Source organism: Dasypus novemcinctus, chromosome 3, assembly GCF_030445035.2.
Source record: "Dasypus novemcinctus isolate mDasNov1 chromosome 3, mDasNov1.1.hap2, whole genome shotgun sequence".
NCBI lineage: Eukaryota > Metazoa > Chordata > Mammalia > Cingulata > Dasypodidae > Dasypus > Dasypus novemcinctus.
In genome coordinates this window covers 136,572,118-136,590,110 of record NC_080675.1, presented here as the reverse complement: position 1 = coordinate 136,590,110, position 17,993 = coordinate 136,572,118, and the positions used below count along the sequence as shown (strand labels likewise).

Genomic DNA, 17,993 nt, shown 5'->3' with positions numbered 1-17,993 from the left:
ACTGATGAACACAGTAAACCCAGAAGTAGATGAGAACTGTGGTTGATGGTACAGATGCAAAAGTGTCCTTTGTGAGGTACAGCAGATATACGTCACTATTGCAGAGTGGTGGGAATGTAGAGAAGCATGGGAAAAACACAACTGGAGTGACCTATGGACTGTGTTTAACAGCAATACTGTAATATTCATGTATCTATGTCAAAGATGTACTGTGTATCAATGGGGGAGTATGGAAAAAGTGTACCAAACAAACACTATGGATTGTGGTAGGTGGTAAATAGTCTGATGATATTATCTTATAATCTGTAACAAATGTTTCACCATGGTGTGGTGTGTTGATAGAGGGGTGTTGTATGGGAATTCTGCACATGTGCATGATTTTTTTGTAAGTTCACAACTTCTGTAATAAAAATATATTTTAAAAAAATAATAAGGGTGGGTTGGGGTAAAAAATACATCCAATGTAAGATATGGACTATAGTTAGTAATAAGATTTGGACGAGATTCTTTCATAATTTTTAACAAAAGTCACACAACAATGCAATGTATTGGTGGTGGGTTGATGTATGGGACCCCTGGATGATGTTATACATGTTTGCTTTGTACGTTCACAACATTTATTATACCCTTACTATTTATGTATGTTCATGTATAAATGATATAAGAACTGGAGTAGACCAGATAAATGTAAAATAGCAATATTATAGTATATGAACAATAATTATTCAGTGCAACTAGCAAATTGTTCCTGTGATCAGTATTCTGTAAGTTTTTTCACACAAAATAAACACTTGCTTTTAATTGGAAAAAAAAAAAAAGAAGTGGTTAAAAAAAAATGTCAAGCAACCCAATTAAAAAATGGGCAAGAGACTTGAACAGACATTTCTCCAAAGAGAAAATAAAAATGGTCAAAAAGCCATGAAAAAAATGTTCAACATCACTAGCTATTAGGGAAACGCAGATCAAAACTACAATGAGATACCATTTCACACCTTATAGAATGGCTATAATCAAAAAAAGAAAACTACAAGTGCTGGAGAGGATGTGGAAAAATAGGAACATTCCTTCACTGTTGGTAGAAATGCAGAATGGTACAGCCTCTATGGAAGATAGTTTGGCAGTACCTCAAGAAGCTGAATATAGCACTGTGTATGAGTCAGCAATCCCAATTACTAGAAATATATTCAGAAGAACTGAAAGCAAGGATGTGAACTGACATTTGCACACTGATGTTCATAGTGGCATTATTCACAATTGCTAAAATATGGAACCAGCCTGAGTGTCCATCAAATGATGAATGGCTAAATAAAATGTGGTACATACTTAAAATACAATACTATTCGGCTTAAGAAGAAATAAAATTGGGATGCATATAACAACATGGATGAACCTAGAGAATATTATGTTGAGTGAAATATGCCAAATGTAAAAGGATAAATATTTTATGGTCTCACTAAATTAAATACTATGAATAAACTCACGGAGGTAAACTCTAGAGTACAGGTTACTAGGAAGTAGAATGTGGGTTGAGAATAGGAGGTGATGCTCAATGTATGTAGAATTTTTAATAACATTTATTTAAAAGTGGGAAAATGAATAGAGTTGATAACACATTATAGTGAGTATAACTAACACTACTGATTTATAAATGAGATTGTAGCTGAAAGGGATAGTCTGTGGACATAAATGTCAATTGAAAGGAAACTAAAGAAAAATCTAGGATATGTATAACAATGATTTTGGTAGTGGATTTAGATTGTGGTTAATAGTATAAATATAAGAATGTTCTTTTTACAACGTGTAAAGAATATGGTGATATATGGGAAAATTACAACTAAGGTAACTTATGGATGACAGTAATTATTGTAGTATTTTTGCATCAGTGGCATAGAAGATATATCAATTCTAAGAGACAACTATGGGGGGTACAAAGAGGTATGGGATTTTTCTGTCTGGAGTAGTATAAACATTCTAAAATTGACTGAGGTGATGACAACACAGCTTTGTGATGAAAATGAAAGCCACTGAGTGTACACTTTGAATGGAGCTGTCTAACACAGGGAATCCAGTGGTGAAAGATGAACTGTCATTAAAAGGACAAATACGAGAATGTTCTCTCACAAACTATGACAAATATATAATATTAGTACAGGGTATTAATAACGTGGTGGGATGGGGGAAAATACACCAAATATAATACATGGGCTATAGTTAGCAGTAATATTTTGACCATGCCCTTTCATAGTTAGTAACAAGTGTTTCATAACAACGCAAGGGTGTTGGTGGTGGGGTGATGTATGGCAGCCCTGTATGATAATATGCATGTTTATTTTATAAACAACTTTTACTATACACTTATTGTTTATGTATGTTCATGTATGAATGACACACTTCAATAAAATTTTATTTTAAAAAATACAAAATCAACATAAAGAAATAACATGCAGTTCTTAAATCCGGGATAGATACATTTGTATTAACACGGAAATGTCCATATATAATTTAGTAACTTTACAAAGGCATTACAAGAGTATTATATATTTTGTTAAAACACATGCTTTCTCACATGCAAAGGGTGGTGAGGTCTCTGTCAAAATTCTCTATATAGGGAGAACCAGCAAGATGGCGGCAGAGTAAGGAGCTCCTGGTCAGCTTCTCCTACAGGGCAGTTAGCAAACACCAAGAGCCCTCTGGAGCTAGCTGAAGCATCTGTTTGGGGTCTCCAGGAGACCAGAAGAGCATCCTGCAACATATTTGAAGGAATCGAAGGAGGAGACTGCCCATCCGCAGAGAAGATTGGTAAGCAGAGGCTCCACGCCACGGAGGCGGTGCCCATCCTCCACTGGAGGCACAAGCCGCCTCGGGAGCTGTTCCATGGCTGGAATAGAAAACTCCACTTCCCCAAAACAGGGGAGGAAGAGATGGTTGGGCACCGATTTCAGCTTCTGATGAGTAAATTCAGTGGGCTACAGTATAATCCTGAGAACAGCTAAAGTTTGAGCCTGTCAGGTCAGAAAGAGGCTGGGAGCCACCATCTTAACTCCGCGTCTGGCACGAGGGGAGAGGGAAGGGGAATGAAAATCCCAGTGCTGGTGAGGACGGGCTTCTTCCCATCCAGATCATATTGGAGGTCTAGCCTAGGCCCAGTGCCACCTCCAGCAGGGAGGAAGCTGCCGGAACCTGCACCAGCCTCTCCAGGAAATTACCGGCCAAGCTGTAGAGGCCATTGATTATCCTGCTCTGGCAGCACAAGCCGCCCCAGGAGCTGTTCTGTGACGGGAAGTGGAAGCTCCATTCCCCAGAAATGGGAGAAGGTTGACTGCCGATTGGGCTATAGATAGGGAGACTTGGCTGGATAAGAGATAACCCTGGGAACAGCTGGGGTGAGAACCAGCCCAAGTCAGAAAGAGGCCAGTAGCCGCCATTCTGACTCCGCCCCCAGCCTGAGGGGAAGCTGCGCTGACTGAAACTCTCAGGGTCGGTCGGCAGGAACCAGTTTCTTTCTGGCAGATCGGCCTGCAGCCCACCAGGGCTTCAGCCCCGCCTCTGGCAGGGAGGAGCCTGAGGAGCCCTGCACCAGCCTATAAAATAACTGCAGAGAACTTCGGCTTGCATTGACTGAAAATCAGAAGTCTACCAGGGAACTGCGGTCATCTTGGACCCACACTGCATATATTGCTGCCCACACCTGCAGCTCCATCCCTGCCCCAGGCAGGGGGGGGGAAGGGATGTGAAGCTTCATCAGTCTCTCTGGGCAACTACAGTCTAGGCCTGCACATGGATTATTCCACATGGATTATCCCACACAGCTGTGACGCTGTCCCTACCCCTGACAAAGGAGAAAGTTGGAAGAAGCTTCATTGGTTCCTGGTGCAATGAGGGCAGCTTGAGCCTCCACAGCTTACAGCACCAACTACATGCTTGGCCCCTATGCATAACTAGCAAGGGAGAAACCATAGGAAGCCCTACTAAAGAGAAAAACCGCACCCAGAAAAAAACACTCTAGTAAGCCAGATGCAAAGACACCAACAAAAAATTACAATCCACACCAAGAAACAGAAAGCTATGGCCCAGTTAAAGGAACAAGATAAGCCTCCAGATGACATAAACGAATTGAGACAACTAATTATAGATGTTCAAATAAATCTTCTTAATAAATTCAATGAGATGGCTAAAGAGATTAAGGATATTAAGAAGACATTGGATAAGCACAAAGAAGAATTTGAAAGCATACATAGAAAAATAGCAGATCTTATGGGAATGAAAGGTGCAACCAATGAAATTAAAAAAACATTGGAATCATATAATAGCAGATTTGAGGTGTGCTAGAGCCTGAAAAGAAAAGACAGGAAAGAGAGGCCTGGAAGAGAGTCTAGAAATGAAGAATATATCAATAAAAGTAACTAAAAGTTTCAAAAGAGTGGTGAAAATAAAATATGACAGATAAAACTCAAATAGGAATAAACCGATGATGTAAAGCACTGGTATTCAGAAAACTGCAACTCAATGTTTAAACAAATCAAAAAAGTCCTAAATTAACTGGAAGAACATTCCATGCTTATGGATTGGAAGACTAAATATCATTAAGATGTCAGTTCTACACAAATTGATATATAGATTTAATGCAATCCCAATAAAAATTCCACCAACATTAAAGAAAAAATTGAAAACACAATCATTAAATTTATTTGGAAGGGTAAGGAGTTCTGAATAGCCAGAAACATCATAAAAAGGAAAAGTAAACCCTCATCTCCAGATTTTAAATCATAACCTACCTATAGTGGTAAAAACAGCATGGTACTGGCCTAAAGACAGACACAATAGACCAATGGAACCAAATTTATGGTTCAGAAACAGACCCTCACAAGTATAGTCAAGTGATTTTTCACTAGCCTGTCAAACTCACACAGCTCAGGCAGAACAATCCATTCAACAAATGGTGCTGAAAGAATTGGACATCCATAGCCTGAAGAAGGAAAAAAGACCCCTATCTCACACCTTATCCAAAAATTAACTCAAAATGGATCAAAAAACTAAAAATAAAAGCAAGAACCATAAAACTTCTAGAAGAAATTATTGGAAAATATCTTCAAGACATGGTGGTAGGTGACGGATTCTTAAAGAAGAGAAGGAATGAGTGGACTACTGATGTTTAATGTATGTAGAAGCTTTAACCAGCTTTAATGTAAAATTGTGGAAATGTATAGAGTGGATAGTAACACACAGTGAGTAACAGCTAGTTTATAAATGGGGATGTGACTGAAAACGGTAGTCTAGTTATGGAATTGCCAATTCACAGAACGGTTCAGAATAACCTAGGAACTGAATAGCACAGTAAACCAAAAGGTGGGTGAGAATTGTGGTTGATGGTACAGATGTAAGAGTGTCCTTTGTGACCTACAACAAATGTATATCACTACTGCAGGGTGTTGGGAATGTGGAGAAGCATGGGAAAAATACAGCTGGAGTGACCTGTGGGACTGTGGTTAGTAATAATAATATAATATTCTTGCATCTATACAAAAGATGTACTGTGTTGATACTGAGGCAGTATGGAAAAAGTGAGCCAAATGTACGCTATGGACATGGCAATAATCAGATGATATTATTTTATCCGTAGCAAATGACACACCACATTGTGGTGTGTTGATGGAGGAGTATTGTTTGGGAATTCTGCACATGTGTATAACTGTTTTATAAGTTTACAACTTTTGTCATAAAAAAATATATTTAAAAAATAATAGGGTGGGTTGGGGGGAAAACACCCCAAATGTAAGATAAGAACTATGATTAGTAATAAGATTTTGACAGTGTTCTTTCATAGTTTGCAACAAACATCTCATGATAATACAAGGTGTTGGTGGAGGGTTGATGTATGGGACCCCTGTATGATGTTATGCATGTTTGGCTTTATAAGATCGCAACTTTTACTACACACTTAATGGTTTATGTATGTTCATGTATGATATAAGATAATAATAATTGGATTGGTTAAGGGAAAATACTTTGTTCAGTAGTAATATTTTGACAATGCTCTTTAATCATTAGTTAAAAAGATTTAAAAACAATGCAATTTATTGGTGGTAGGGTGAGATGTTATATATGTTTGTATGATGTTATATGTTTTTTAAGTTCACAACTATTATACCTTTATTGTTTATGTATGTTTATGAATGAGCGATATATTTCAATTTTTAAACGTTAAAAAATTTAAAAATAAAAAAAATGTTTTAATTCCTCTATATACCACCTTAAAATATATTTCTTTCTCACAAAAAGCACACAGGGTAAACAGGTTATTATATTGTCTCTTATCCTTAAGAAGGTAAGATCTCCCTCTCCAAAGGAAGAGAAAGAACAAAAACCTGCAAATTCCTAGATATTCAACCATTTAACTAGAAATCATGCTTTTCAGTTTTTTGGTTTTGTTTTTTAAACAGAAACATACTGCTCAGGATCCCACATGAGGACAAGAACTATGATTGGATGTCACTACGAACACATAATTTTGAATGACGAAGGTAACAAAATGGATGGGAACACCCCCATTTGCTGGAACAGGGACGCATAAGGGGACTCAGATGTAGACCGCAAACAAAATCCCTCCAACTCTCCTATGAGCAATGTCGGCTCTGGGCTTAGGACATTTTGGGTGACTAAGGATTCTGCTTTGAAGCAGAGGCAGGGAATAAGGATGGCAATGCAGAAAGTATCTGGATACTGTTCATACTGCATTTGAAGGGAGGAAGGGCCTGCATCTCTATCTCCAGGCATCTTAAAAATTATATTTCATTGTGACTTTTTTTAAAGCACAGTCTAACATGAGGGGAGACAGCCCCAAGTCTGACAACCCTAAGGCACGCAACAAATGAAAGGCTGGAAATGCTGCTAGGGGTTACTAGTGTACAGAAGGCGAGGATCGGGGGAGGTGCTCTCCCTTTTATACTGGAATGTGTATATGTATATGTATATGATCTTTTCCCTTCCTTTTCCTGTTTTTTAACCTTTTTTATCTTTATTATTTTATCTTTATCTTGTTTTTTATCAGGCAGATGATAAATTCATTCTGTAACTTACAAAATAAAGAATATTTTAAAGAAGTATAAATAAAATCTATATTTTAAGAAAGAATATAATTTTTTAAAGATACTCATGCAACATCTTCTACTCCCAACTACTCTCTTCCATTACCTCCAATAATTGAAGACCCCAGATATAACTGCTGAAGTCCACAAAGGACAAGGAAAGACTGACCTTTCTTTTTCATTTGAAGGTTTATAATTAAAGGAGGTCTCTTTACCGCCATTTCTACTTTTATGTTTGCTCAAGTATTCTTCAGCAATGCCTATTAATTCATCAGTCTTCAGAAAGGCTGGCTTTAGATAAGCAAATGGAAGAAGGAAATTATTTTGCTGGGTTCTTTTAACCAATGTGTATTGAGTCCAACGCCCAGAGCTAGACTCTAGGATCCAAGAATAAAAGAAATATAACCCCTGCCCTCAAGGGGGCTCACATCGAAAGACAAGGGAGTTGGCACCTGACAATGGGATAAATGCTTGATCAGAGGGAATTCAGCCAGACACAAGAGAAAGTGGTCATTTCAGCCAATCCTTGAAGGATGAGTGGCCAGGAATTGTGCAGGGTACTTTACCCAAGCATGATAGCTAATCCTTAAATCAACCGTGCTAAGTGAAAATCATCTTCCTTTTTTCACTGATAAGGAAACAGGTCGAGAGAATAGCAGCTGGTTATCATTGGTACCAATTAGGAAACTGAGGCCCAGGTAGATCACACTGCAGAGCTGGGATTTTAGTCTAGCTCCCACTAGCTCTGGAGCACTGACTCTGGATGGAAAAACAAGCTAAGCTCCCTAAGGAGCTGCTTTTAAGATCCAATTCCACCTCCATCACTCGGAGGGCATCCCAATATTCCCAGAGGGGAAGGTAGAGGCAAGGATTTAGGATAGAATTCGTAACACAAGAGCAGTAACACAATTCCAGCCCAGCATTACTGAAAACATGAGAACTGGGAGCACAGCTTGCCACAGAAGCCTGGCAATGGGGTTCCGCTTAATTCTGCATCTGGTGAGTGGCTCGACCCAGCCCAGAACTCAGCACATACATGAAGTCAAAACCAAGGAGAGTAATTGAAAACTTAAAACCTGCAAGGCATGAGAACTCCTTATCTGATCTACAGAACAGACAAAATAACCCTGAACAGAGTGAGATTATTTAGAGATTGCCTTTGTTGCCAAAATCCCAGACTGGCCAGAAAATGGTCTTCAGAACACAGTCAAGCCCTGCCCCTCGCCTCCCACCTCCCAGCACCAAGCCATCAAGGATTCAGTTGTGGCACAACCCCCAGACACCCTGGAGAACTGTCTCTGGTGAAGAGGTGGGCAAGGGAGAAGTCTGCCTCCAAAATAAACAGGTACTCTTCATTTCTGCCCCTTGCTGACCAAGTTCCTCCCCTAACTCATGGGACTGAAGTGCCACAGGAAACATTTTGAAGTTGCCACACAGGGAAGGGCCAGATGAGGAATGTTATGTTCTGGGAAAAGAAAAGAATACAGATAACCCTCCACTGAGTCTTGTCACAAGCAGTAAAAGCCCCTCCCAGTCACAATCACAGAACGGGAAGAGGAGAAGAGGGAGCGCCCTACCCTGGGGTTTGACAGACCAGGCTGGGTTCCAACCCTGACACACTCGCTGGGTCGCCCAGGCGAGTTCCTTCACCCCTTAAGCCTCAATCTCCCCCTCTGTCAAACCGTGACTATACCTGCCTCATTGTCTTTGGGGAGGGTTAAGGTGCGAAAAAACGTGCCATGCAGTCAGCACAATGCCTAGTACATTTTAAGTGTCCATGCTGTTAGAACTGCCACCTGTTCAAGTGGAGAATCCATTTGGCTTCTCGTGAGAATTAAGCCTTTTGAAGGGGTCTCCTGGGGGAGGTAAACAGTGCTGTTCCCACAATACCAAGCCAGTAATGGAGAGAATGACCCTGGGGCCAATTCACTGCATCAAACCCAGACCCCTTTTTTACACTGCAGCAGCACCTCATCTCCTGACCTTCTCAAACTCTTGCCCTGCCCTGCCCCTGCCCTAAGGTTCCTGTGGTCAGTTCACAGCTTCTGATACAGTCTCTCTTCTTGACAACTCATTATAAGCCCCACTTTAGCCCAGCTGACACTGCCTCATCTAAAAAAAAAAACCAATACCATTGGTATTTTCAAATGCTAATATATAGAATACTTACTGCACACTGCTGAAGGGACACCAGGGGGTTTCATCTCATGAATCTGAGAGCACAATATTTAAGAGAGTATTCAATTGACAAAACCACAACCTACAATAACCACAACGAGGTCCAAACACATGGATTCAGGTAACAGTAATAGGTTCCCATATTTTTCACTCAGGCTCACATTTCCCACCTGCATTCTCACGTGGACTGGAGGAGACTGGTGGCCAGATGAAATCCTGCCCCTCTTGTTTGACTGCCAAGTCTCTAGAGGCTTTGCAAACACACACCTTAGGCAGTGCACCAAGCATCACACTAAAGGACAAGTTTCACTGGCATCAAGAACATTACAGCCTTACTTCTCCATGTGTGGTAAACAAACCAGCAGCCCAAGCATCACCTGCAGCCTGTTAGAAATGCAGAATCTCAGGCCCCTCCCCAACCTACTGAATCAGAATCTGCATTTTAATAAGATCCCCTGCTTTAGAGTATTTAGAACAAAGCAGTCTATCAGGATGGGGTTATGATATTTTACTAAATCTCTGTCTTTCTTGATGGACTAGATGCTCCATCACAGCACAGACTGTGCCTGCCTTAGCTGAGTAGTATCTATGTAATGCATACTCAATAAATATTATCATGTTGAATGAAGGGAAGCAAGGATGGATGGATGGGCAGTCTACCAAGTGACTGAAGAGATCTATAAGGTAATAAATGCAAAGAAAGATGCAAACAAAGGTTTCAAAGAAATAGAGAATACCTGAGATGGGGAAAGATGTAACTTAATCAGGTAGTCAGTTGGCATTATTGTAAGACCTGATGGGTGGGGAGGAGTAAGCCATGGGAAGATTGGGGAAAAGGGTGTCAGGCTCTGAACTGAACCTACATTTGCCACTATTAACAGTGAGTTTTTCCTGTAGGCCAGTGAAGAAAGCCCAGTGTGGCTGGAGCATCATAAAAGAGGGATGTGGTACAAGATGGTAAAGAAGAGAAACTAGACCTGTATGTTTGGCTCTGATGGTACAAAGCAGCTCCAAGAAGGTAGATTCAGAAGACCCCACAAGCATTATGGCTGTTGGGGGCACAGACAATGTCTGGAGTCACAAGCTGCTATGCCCAAGGCTCTTGGAGCTTGGTATGAGAGATGATGGCTGTAGAGGGAGAGGATCTATGCTGGTTTGAGTCTTTTATGGACCCCAGAAAATCATGTTCTTAAAGCAAACCCATTCCTATGCCTGTCAACCCATTGCAGATAGGACCTTTTGATTAGACAGCGTCAGTTAAGGACCTTTGTTTAGACTGTGGGACCCAGGATGGCTCTTATTCCTCCACCTGGAGTCCTTTATAAACAGAGGACTAAAAAGTCACAGACACACAGGAAAAAGGCACAGAAACAGAGAGAAGCCCAGGAGAGGAGCTGACACTGCTATTATGCCCTGCCATGTGCCTGATCGCCCACAGCTGAGCTTCGGGAGAAAGTGAGCCTGCAGGAGACCAGTGGAGACCAGCAAAGACCAGCAGAGATGCCACTGTGTCTTGTCACATGGCAGGAGTCCAGGATCACTGGCAGCCAACCTTTGGTGAGACAGCATCTCTGATGATGCCTTGATTTGGACATTTTCACAGCCTCAGAACTATAAATTTTTAAGCTAATAAACTCCCATTATAAAAACCAAATCATTTCTAGTATGCTCCCAGCAGTTTTTGGCAAACTAAAACATGGTCCAATCAGCCAGACCTGGGTGGACTCTGTAATTGCTGACCTCAGTCCCTCCAACCTCAAGATCCCACAGGTCTACAGTTGCTTGCAAAGTAGAAACATGGAGATTACTCACGGTTTTCGACAAGTAGATCTGGGAACTTGTAAGCAGCTGAGCAGCTGAGGGGTCAGGAAACAAGTCCAGATGTTACCATGCAGCAGCACGCTGGCAAAGAAGCAAATGATGTATGTCAGTGCAGGCAGCACGGCTAGTGGGTGAGCACCACTCTCCTGACATTGACCAACATCAACAGGGTTCAGATTATAAAGAGGGAAGTGGAGGAGAATGCCTAACAGGGTAACTGTCTCAGGGGACTGCGCAGCAATGATGCAGGCAATCCCTCTGCCACTGAGCTCAAGAGAGACACCCATCCCACAAACAGCAGCTCCAAGGCAGCCTCCCTCTGCAAGCTCCCCAATGTGAGGGTCAAACACACACGTGTAAAGGGACCCTGGAGATAATCAGGTGCAAGCTTTTCTTTTTACAGATAAGAAAAAATCAGGGAAACGGACTTTGGCCCAGTGGTTAGGGCGTCCGTCTACCACATGGGAGGTCCGCGGTTCAAGCCCCGGGCCTCCTTGACCCGTGTGGAGCTGGCCATGCGCAGTGCTGATGCACGAAAGGAGTGCCGTGCCACGCAAGGGTGTCCCCCGCGTGGGGAGCCCCACGCGCAAGGAGTGCGCCCGTGAGGAGAGCTGCCCAGCGTGAAAAGAAAGTGCAGCCTGCCCAGGAATGGCGCCGCCCACACTTCCCGTGCCGCTGACGACAACAGAAGCGGACAAAGAAACAAGATGCAGCAAATAGACACCAAGAACAGACAACCAGGGGAGGGGGGGAAATTAATTAAATAAATAAATCTTTAAAAAAAAAAAAAAGAAAAGAAAAATCAAAACTCAGAAAGAAAGTAGGCCTTGCACAAAATTAGCAGTAAGTAACAGGAAGGCCAGGTATAGAATCACAGAATCAGGTCTAAAAAGCTTAAATTTACTATAAATTACCTTTCTAATAAAACTCAGTTTCTAAACAAATGTTATTTTTATTCTGTCTTTTAACCCAAAAGAAGAGACAAAGCAGTGTGCAGTTTCAAATCTTAACATTTTTCTAGTTCTTTCTCCTTAATCCCAAAAGATGTGCATACAGCCAAACTTGAAACTCCTGGTTTTCTTCAAAACCTAAATTTTAAAAAAAGGGAAAAAAAGAAAAAAAAAGAACAGAACTGTTCTCATTTCAGCAGAGGAAAAAATCTAGAAACTTTGGAGAGAAAGCTCAAAACCTAAAAAAAAAAACAAAAAAAAACCTGAATTCATGAGCTGAAATGAACAACAGAATGAAAAGGTAAGCTTCCTTTCCATACATCAGGTTTACAGACCAAAGAGAACCGAATCATCCCCAGAAATGCTTAGAATAGTCTCTAAGAGCAGTACGTGTGAAAGATTGGTGGGCTAAGACAGTTGTCAAAGGTCATTTTGGTAAAATGAAATGGATGATCAAAATGCTAATTTTCTAGGAAATGAGACTTCTGATTATGTTTCTTTTTAATTAAATCTTCGTCTAATTATATATTTAAACATAATCATCTAAATAGCTACCTCTTTCCCTCGGGGTTCTAGTTTCAGCTAGCCCTGACAGATCTACGCAACCTTGAGCAGATCACATAACCTCATAGGACCTCAGTCAATTCATCTGTAAAATGAGGAGTGAGGATGAGATAAATCTCAGGTGTCTTTCAACTAGAAAATTCTGAAGTTCCCTTACACATTTGGAACAGAACTGACAGTACTTCATATTAAGACAGCTTGCAGAAAGTATAATTACTTGCCTAATTTAAAGAAGTGAATGTCAGTCATTATAAATTAAAATTACCATATCTCTTAGGAAATAACTACTAAGTTGGTATAACAGTGGTTGTAGTCTGGTTCTCTGGAGTTAGCTTCAGCTGTGACAAATCTTCCCTGACTCTCACTAAATGGGTATTTGGATATGTTTCCCTAAAGGTCCATTATTATTTATAAGGCAAGAGTTAGGGTTTCTTTTGCCTAAAGTGGAATTTAGGCTGTGAGATCATTTGTTTTGAAACTACAGCAACCATTCCAATTTTTTTTTCCTTTATAGCATTCTAGTTACTCTGGGTCAGGAGAGGGATATGCAGATTTCAGAGAAAATGCAAAGCTTGCTAAACCACCCACAGCTCCCTCAAGGATTACACCCAGACAACTTAGACTATAACTTACTGCTCATTTCCCTTTCAACGGTTAGACACTCTCAAATGTAAAAATCCAATGTGGAATCAGATATAGGCAGACCAAATACATTTTAATAAAGCTTCGTTAGCTCCAACATAGAAGAAAAAAAGAGAGGGAAAAAAAACCCTATCATAATGTTTACATTATTCACTTCAAACAGCAGTTCTTTTCCTTATTGGGGGGTGGGGTAGGAAGCACAGACTCCTCTGAAAATCTTATGGGCCCTTTCACCCAAAAAGAGAACATGGAGAAGATGATGCGCTCAGTTTCAAGGAGTTCATGAGCCCCTAAAACATTGCTCTGTACCTAAGTTATCCCTGATAAATTAAAACATTGTAAGGAGTTATTTTATAATTCTCTTTGAACTTTCCACAGTCCCTTTGTAGGGGTTGTAAATGGCAAGTCCATTTCTAAAGCCACACACAGGACCAGGAACCAATGAGAAGACTGCCTTTGTGTAGCATTTATGAGGGGTAAGGATGACTCTTCAGCTAGCAATGCTAACAACTTGGGTCCGAGCCCTCCAATTCTCCCAGGAGCCTACATGCCTAATAGTTTCAATAGGAGCCCATCCCTGACAAAGCTAGGTTTGTACTTGGCATTCAACTTTTTAAACTAATATAATAACTTAGCAATAAACAAAAGCATTGTTAAGGAATGCATACCTAGTGTAATCGTTAATTTCATGGGTCAGTTTGGTTAGGTTATAGTGTCCAGTTGTTTGGTCAAGCAAGCACTGGCCTGATTGTTACTGTGAGGGTATTTCACTTGATCATATCTGTGGCTGACTCTATCTTCAATCAACCAAGGAGATTTCCCTCAGCAATGTGGACAGTCTCCTCATACAATCAGCTGCGTATCTTTAAAACCAGAACTGAGGAGTTCAGGAATCAGAAAGAAGGATTTCTGCAGCAACGTTAGCCAGCCAGCTTCCCCTGGGGAATCTGGACTCAGCTTCAGCATCACCTTTATCAGAATTTCCTCCTTGCAATCTGACCTACAGAATTTAAATTTGTCAGCCTCCATAGCTGCATGAACAAATTCCTTAAAATAACATCTTTATATATACAAATACACACACACACGCATACATACTGGCAATTTTGTTTCTCTGGAATACTCTGCCTCATGACAGGTAGTAAAACTAAGGAAAGAAATGATTAGTCAAAACAAAAAGTTGACATGTGGGTCCCCTATGAGGAGATGAGCTCCTAAGGTCTTGGTGCTGTTTATTTCTCAACCTGTATAGTTCCTTTTACTCTTAAACTATGCCTGTATATTTTATATACTCTTCTTTATGTTTATCAGAGAGTAAAGCAATTTTTAAAGAAGAGATGATTCATATCAGTGACAGGGAACTCCAAGAGTTATTCCTGTCTCAGCCCCAGTGAGCAAGAACAGCGCTTGTCAAAGGGTGGGGCCAGAGAAGGAACAGTTCCAAGTTACGGCCCCAGGGACTGTGTCTATAAATACATTTTCATTTTTTCAAGTCCACACCCTTGGACAGTCGTGTGCTCTGGGCTGAGGCCACTCTGACCTCTGATGCTGAACACCACTCAGAAGCTGGTGTTCAGTTTCTGGGAACCAGTGGTCTTTCTTCTGACACGCTCTGCAAACCTATTTCCAGTGGCACATTCTGTTACCATGAATGGTCCCACTAATTCATGCTGAACAGCTGAGAAAGGAACGAAGGATCAGACACTTTTGCAGAACTGGGAACATTTGGCTACATCCCTCCTCAGCTAGATATACAGAAAACTGGATTCCTTACAGCCACCCCTCAAAGCACCTTACAACATTATTCTACCTTCGATACGAGAATTTTGCTCTCCAGTGAATGGTCAAGTCATCCACTGGCCAAAATAATAATAGGTCAAAAGTATGAAGGCACAAACAGTATAACTCGATTCCTAGCCCTTCGCACACTTCCCAGTATTTTCTTGGTCAAATAAATAAGAAAAGCTGCTCCTTTCCTAGTAACGTGAACAAGGGCATCTCATTCCAAAAAAGGATTTTTTTGTTTGTTTGTTTTTCTGTAGTCTAACTAGAAGACAAAGTTTGTTTTTTTTAAATTATTTTTTAGTTACAATAGTCAAAAGCTGACATTGTGACTTCAAACAACATTTTACCCAGTTTTACACAGCCCATCGCATACCCAGAGCAGGGCAGACACAAAGTGTTCTATACCAAATAAAGGAAACATGTTAGTTCCTCTTCTCTTGTTAAGAGCCTCTTCTCTTCTCCTAGCTAAAATTTGCAATCTAAAGCATCAAAAACAAAATTAAGAATACAGAACCCACTGTCTGATATGTCACCTTCTTCAAAAGTAAAACATGCTGCTGGATTCTGCCATCTCTCCTGAAGTTAAGATGGACAGTCTTCCTGGGTATGTGTGTGCATGTGTACGCAGCCATCATTCTTCTCAACTGACTCAAAACAATAGGTTTACAGGGAAACCATTGCTAAGACCTCAGGAAAAGTAAAATCCTGCCAATTGCAGGACAAAGGGTTTCAGCAAATAGCATGGGAACAAAATGATCTCATGCCCCTTTCCCACTCAGACTGAGCATAAGTGGGATCCTTCTCAAATTCTGATTGCTCACTTATAGACATAGTCACTGTTTCCATCCTATGGGACACAAGTGGGAGATGACCAAGCCAGGAAACAGATTCCAGAGGTAGCTGCTTGATGTTTAACCCAGACAATCTGCTGGCCCCAGTTCCTCAGCCAAGGAGTGGGCTGGAACTCTCTATGAAGAGCAAGACCCTGGCTCATCCTCAGGGCTTTAGTCACGACATTCCAGGGCCTGAATGTGGACCCTCCGATAATAGCACTGTACCTCCGGGGTACTGGACTGGGCTAAACTTAGTTCCCAGTGACCTGCTCTAGCAGGCTGCTCACAGACCAGCAGAAAAAGGCTACCTGTTCCATGGCTGATAGTGTCTCTGCCCCTCCATTATTATACCAGTGGCCCAAGAGTGGCCTGGAACAGGTACCGGGCTCTGGGAGTGGCACGCAGTCCAAAGCAGCGAGGTGGAGGCAGGCATGAGCTCCATCACTGGTCCAGCTCCACTTGCTCACCCCACTGTTCAGTACCCAAGTGCCAGGCACTCCGATAAGAGGAAAGAGAGGGAATCTCTTAAGGTCAAAAAGGTTTTAGACCTCCTCCTACACAGGCTAGTAGCTGTCCTTCTGTTATCCTTGGAGGGGGGATGTATCAAGATAAACATGCTCTTAAATGAATCGATATTTAATTAATCCCCATATATATCTGAAAAATATAAAAAAAATAATTCCAGGGCATAAGTAATTTATTCTACAGGTAGTGTTTGACACATACAGATTAAGAATCCCTTAAATAGCTTCCAGAACCCAATAAGATAACCTCTGTTCTGCCCCCTGAGACAGTGCCAGGGTGGGGGATAGAAACAATATTTACCGTAGAGATTGTAGAGACTGTGCTGTTTGAAAGAAACTTTAGGTCACATGTGAAGACAGAACATGTCTTTGAAATAAGTAATTACCTACATCAGTTCCCACAGTTAGGGGGTCTTCTCTAGCACACTACCCCAACCAGCGCCCCTTATAGCTCTCCTGCAATTCCCTTTGCAGAGAAACCACCACTGCCTTTTCATAATGTACTAGAATCATCTGTTCACTTTTCCATTTAAACCAGGAGCTCCTTAAAAGCATGGCTTGCCCTTTCCTGCTGGCATTTCTAGCACCTTACATGTGTCCTAGAACCCAGCAGATTTATAATAAGGAAAGGGAGAGAAGAGAGGAAAGACGTTCCTTTACAGGGAACTCAGGGGAACAATAGAGAGTTTGAGGAAAGGGGAGGGTGTGATTGGACCTTTCGGTCTATAAGTCCAGCAAAATTCAGTGATTTCACTTTCAGGTTTGAAACTGCAGTACTGTAATAAGGACACAAGGAAAAAAATTCAAGTCTTCCCAAAGGCCCAGCCCACTTGAACTCAGCTTCCCCCATCAATAGTCTGACAGCAGCAGAAAGGAAAAAGCTAGACTTGAATATATTTTTCATCTTCCATTTGTTTCCTTCTGGTATCTTCCATCCTGCTTGCAGTACTGCTTTTTCTCCCTCCTGTCTTCCTTCTGTCCTGCACTTGAAGTTCCCCACCGCCTTCACTATGAAGCTCAAAGTTCTTACCTTGGGATTCAAGGCTCTTACAGACTCCCACCTGAATTCCCCTTGCTCAGACCCTATTCCCACCTCTTCCATAGACAGACAGAGACACACACACACACTACAAACCAGTCCCTAGGGTGCCCCTGGAAACTTGGATTGTTCCCCACCCCACCACACCCTGCCTTCTACTCACTCACGTGAGGGTCTATGTCCAAGACATTCCTTCCAGGAAAGCTTGCCCCACCTCATCTGATATAAATTTACCTTCTCCCCAAACCCAGATCCTCCCCATCAAAATTAGTCCCTCCTTCTCCCATGCTCCAGGGGCATCTGCCCCACTGTGAGAGAGCACATACTTCATCTTCTGGGTGCCTTTCACCCTCTCCAGAATGAGTTCCCACCAGGCAAGGATGCTGCCACCTTTACCTTTGTTCCTACACAGCATCCAGAGAGGCAATCAGAGAGGATTCATATGCCTATTGCATTGCCCATTCCCAAGGACTTCAAGGGTCCCTATGGGTGGCACTCATTCCAGAATCAAGCCAGGTGTACAAACAGCCTGAACAAGGAAACATTTTTTTCTTTGCACTCCCCACCAACAC

The 17,993-nt window shown here is 41.5% G+C and overlaps 1 protein-coding gene across 7 annotated transcripts in view; it reads right to left on the bottom strand.

Annotated features, from left to right (window-relative positions):
* The window catches only part of TLN2 (talin 2), a 476,435-nt gene that overhangs the window by 391,820 nt on the left and 66,622 nt on the right, over positions 1–17,993 (bottom strand). For all 7 annotated transcript variants that reach the window (XM_058294297.2, XM_058294301.2, XM_058294305.1 and 4 more), the window contains exon 2: positions 11,076–11,165. The gene's annotated coding sequence lies outside the window, so the exon portion shown is untranslated. The remainder of the gene's footprint in view (positions 1–11,075; positions 11,166–17,993) is intronic.